This window comes from Arachis ipaensis, chromosome B5, assembly GCF_059453495.1.
Source record: "Arachis ipaensis isolate K30076 ecotype BB chromosome B5, ASM5945349v1, whole genome shotgun sequence".
Taxonomy (NCBI): Eukaryota; Viridiplantae; Streptophyta; class Magnoliopsida; order Fabales; family Fabaceae; genus Arachis; species Arachis ipaensis.
The window spans coordinates 145512417-145517269 of record NC_142440.1 but is presented as its reverse complement, the minus strand read 5'-3'; the positions used below and the strand labels follow the sequence as shown (position 1 = coordinate 145517269).

General features: G+C 34.6%; 1 long non-coding RNA gene across 1 annotated transcript; it reads right to left on the bottom strand.

Annotated features, from left to right (window-relative positions):
• Positions 1-419: 419 nt before the first annotated feature.
• On the bottom strand, positions 420-2911 carry LOC148566104 (uncharacterized). Its single transcript, XR_015883733.1, has 3 exons — positions 2556-2911; positions 2298-2356; positions 420-597 (listed from the first exon to the last, which is right to left on the bottom strand). It is a non-coding gene; the product is annotated as an uncharacterized LOC148566104 (long non-coding RNA).
• Between the last annotated feature and the right edge of the window lie 1942 nt (positions 2912-4853).

Sequence of the window (4853 nt, the reverse complement as noted above, 5' to 3'; positions counted from 1 at the left end):
CATGACCAATGTCAATTGTTTAGGTGTTACTTGTCGTAAGGACGTACTTGGCTCTAGACTCAGATTTTAATATAAGCCTTTACCGGTTTAATTGTGAATAAACTATTTAGAATCAAACTCAGTAGTCAAATATAGCACCGAACCTGACTATAATCAAAATCAATAAACATTTATAATCAAACTCAGTAGTCATTTATAATCAAACTCAACAGTCAAGCACTGAACCTTAGTATAATCAAACTCAGTAGACATATATTAATCATATAAACATAAGTTAAGTTTGAGGATACATGCCAAGTATCAAAATAACGAGTACTATACCAAGTTATATTTATAGAGACAAAAGTAAAGAAAAACAGTCCCAACCCTCACACGGGTTTCCTAAACTGGAATTGAACTACTAAGATGTCCTACCCCTCTAAAAGTACTACAAAAGCGAGAGAAAAGTAATACTAAGATCACCAAAAGAGTAAAAAGTCAGCTAGGTCGATCTTCGGAATGGTCTTCAGCTAGAGTGAATACGTACGACATGCCGGGGTCAAAACGTGGGCGATGTACCGAAACCCGAAACTCAACAGACTCGTTTGCCGAACCCATCTGAGGAGGGGGAAAAGAAAGGAAAGAAGGGTGAGAACCTAGAGTTCTCAGCAAGGTAAAAGGGGAACCTAGGGTCTTTGTCTCTAAGTTGTCGCGAAATAGAAAGAAAAGGGAAACAAACACAGAGACTTAAGGCACACACATGCATATAACAAGTAGATAGCATAGACAAAAAGGAAATAGCAGTAAATAATTCACAAGAAGCACATATGCGCAAACAAGATGATGCATGCCTGTTCCTAGTGTAGGCCATGAGCTCATGCGTCGGTTGTCTACCCACAACCCGACGTTACTCGGAGTGACCCCGAATATGGTCCCTTTACTGTGTCAATTAGACACCTTAGCATCACGGTTACCCGTGTCAATTAGGCCTCATTATAATAACAGTTCAATATGTATCATAGTAAGGAACAGGGCTATCAATTAGGCGAACATTCCCGTATTAGCAATCTCAGGCTATCCGTTAGGCGCGCACTTTCGCATTAGCAGTTCGGCACAAGACCCATTCAATATAATTCTCAACTTTTGTTCCATTCCTTGTTCCTCATTCTTCTTTCTTTTCTTTATCTCTCAATATCATTGTCTTTAACTTTAACCCTTCTTAGGGGCAACTTACATTTCTTTTCATTTCTTAAGCTTGTTTAATCTAAAACCTTCTTATGTTGTAAGTACTTATGCACAACCTATTTTTCTTGGTAAGGTAATTCTAGAGATTCTAATCTTTAATTTAAGTTAGGTTTTACTGAATTTGGATTAGAATTGAATTTTATACAAGCTTTAAAATTCTGCTATTGCATTTACAAAATTTCAGAAAAATAGACAGCAGCCATGTTTTTTATAAATTCCATAATAATTTCAATTCTATTTTGTTGCTTCTAAATTTTGGTGAGATTACAGTCAACATCCCTAAGTTTCAGAATCCACAAATTTCAGGTTTATATCACTTTATTTGATTAATTAATTATCAATTGGAAGTGGAACCCTATTTTCATAAACCAGTTCAGAGTTTCCAGCAAACAACCCATCTTCCAAATGACTTATCTAAGTCTACAAAATAGATATGAACCTGAAACTTGTTCTCACTTAAAATAGACTGATAAATCTTTAAATACCTTTTGGGAGGAACTCAAAATTTTGTTTAAATTAAAAGTTATAGCGTCTGGAAATTGGTACTGCAGAACCAGAAAACCAGAAAAATCTGCAGCAATCACTAAACTTCAAAAATTCATATCTTCCAAACCGCTTGGCAAAATTCCCTGAAATTTTTATGGCATATTCAAGACACACTAAAGTTTTACATAAAAATAACTTCATCTAAAAATTAGGTCTGGACTGCTCTCAAAAAGTCATTCGTTCTGCTGCCAATTATGCAGATTTTTGCAGAATTTCTGCACAATGTATTTCCAACAACCTCATGTACCAAATCTCATACTCAAGCCTAGAATTCATCTAAAATAATAATTTTACCTTTCTTTTGACTAACTGAAGTTGCTAGCATGGTCAGCACAGCTCTAAAAGTTCATACTCATTAATTTATCCCTTTTTACAAACGCAAATTCATAATTCTAATTCACTTTTCTGCATTTCATCATAACAGAAAATTAATAAACACTTCTCATCAATCAAACACATAGTAAACCATCCATCATCACCAGTACACATAGCTACAAACAAGATATTCTACATATACTATCCCTTACCTCTCTTCGAGAATTTCACAAACCAAAGTCTGTCCTTTGCTATATTAAATCAGAAAACCCTAACAAACATAAATAAAGAGATTTGTCAATTCACAGGGCTAATTGGCCGAGTTGCATATGGAGCAAGAAAAGAGTTCTTACTCTTGTGATGGGCTGAATTTGATTGGTTTGGTCACCAATTAAAAGAATTGAAGCTCAATATGGGTAGAATCCTTAATTTAGGGAAAAGCAACAGAACACAGAGTTATTGGTTCTTACCCAACAAGAAGAACACTAAGAAAACTAGGAAGGGAAAGAGGTAGGGTTCCTTCTTTGGCTTCGGGTAGCAGCTCTCTTGATGGCCCTTCTCCTTTTTCTTGGTGGTGACGCACGCAGATGATGATGATTTCTGCTGGGTCTTCCTCTTCCTTCTTCTAGGACGCCACTCTTGCTTCCTTTCTTCTCTTCGTGTGGTTTCCAGAAAAATTGAGAGACTTGGCTCATCTATATATATCTACAGAAGGTGGGAAGAAGTGAGCTGGTGTGACAAGGCTTCGTGGCCTCTTCCTCTTGCAACACCACATCACAACATAGATTACATGAAGAGGTAACCATGATTTCCTTTGAAAACACGTTCGGTTATGAGAGGAGAAGAGAAGATGAGTTTAATCAGAGTTTCTTTAGCTCTGGTTTATTTAAGGGAAGCATGGTTTGGTTGAACCGGGAGAAGGAAAACCAAACCGGTTCAAGGGTTTGGATTATCTAACTAATATGGTTCAATGATTCATTCATTAGTTCTCTTCAAGAACAACCAAGGAGATTATTAAAATCTTCTGGGAGTACTTATTCCATAGAATAATTGAATCGAAAAAAGGTTCGTCGCTTGGAAGTACTAAAAGAAAAGTTTTGCGCTACGTGTTCTAATTCTAATTTGTTATATATATATATATATATATATATATATATATATATATATATATATATATATATATATATATATATATATATATATATATATATCATGTCAACAAACGCTGCAAAGAATCAGAAATCACAGGCCTCGTGGGGTAGGGTGGTTACAACGTGTCTTCTCATTCGAAAATTTTGTCGAAAAATGTCAGCATTATACACCAGCTCATCTGCAAAGTTATCTTTGAAAAGACGATCATGTTCTGCTTCTCAATCTTTATCGATCCATCTACGAGGGGTTGAAAAGAGCTTCTCTCGGTATCTTATTCTCCTGAATCATTGAACAAACACTTATAGATCCAATTATCCATGAATGTGTTATCTCGCCCTTTTTTTACCATACAAAGCCTCATTAAACATGTCATCAAAATTTCTAGCCATTTCTTGAAATTTAATATTTAGTATTCTTTTGAGCTGAGAAACTAGCTTTGAAATGGAGTTTGTGAATGTAAATATTTGATAATTGATATTTATAAGTGTATTCGCAATAAGTAGCTACTTTTCAACTGCTAGTTTTGCAACGTTTAGCTCACAACGGCTAACTTTTTTCTTATCTGATTTTAAAACGGCTAGTTTTGCAATGGTTACTTTCATAAATAATAACGCATAATAATATTGACTAATTTTAGAAGTTACATCACAAATGAACAAAACATACTACATCACATACGGTAATACATAATAAAATAAAACAGACTACTTAACTCTATGAATACAAGGAATTAAGTAAACCACTTATTAATTATTTTTTCACCTGCAATCTCATGAAGAGCTCATCGTTTTTCACTCATTAAAGAAGTGTCAGCATTAAGTATTTTCATATCTATTTCTCTTGTCTTTTCCTTAACCATCCTTTCCATTTCCCTTTCCTTTGCATTTATCTCTATTTCTTTAATATACCTCTGAGTTTGTAATTCTTGTTCTTCCATCGCTGCTTGAATTTGTAACTCATTTTCTTTGATTGCCATAATCTTTTCTCTATGTTCCGTCTCCTCTTTTCTTTCCTTTTCCCTATCCATTAGCTCTTTTTCTCTAACATTTTTAATATCTAACAGTCGATGATTTCTTTTCGCTAAGATCTTCAGACATTTGTACTTTTCGCTTACCCTTTCTCTTGCTATTCTTTGATCCTTGTGGGCGAACGAGAGAGTCCACACCGATTTTCGCAGCCAACGGTATTTCTGAGTTTGATGATGATGAGTACGCTTTAGTTGCATTGACCTTGGTTCTCTTTGAGCCTCCACTTTGTATTAATAGTTGGCTTCTCTATTTTTACTCCAAACGAAAAATATTCTAATGCCTCTCAAAAGTGAATTTTTGACCATAATTTGTCGAAAAAAGTTTATAGGTCAACTCCTTTATATCTTCAGCGTTCAAATCACTCCTTATGTTTCAACTAGTTTGATCATAGCAACAAGCAAATTGTGCAACTACCTTGTTAATTTTATATCATTATTTCTTACATGCAGTTGTTCCCTTTTTTATGTCAGCGCTAAATTCTACAATAGTTGTAAATTCGATTCTAAAATGTTTCATCCTTTTGATCGATACCAACTATAAGGTCAGTTGAAATATTCAACCATGCACTAATCAACATCTCATTGTCTT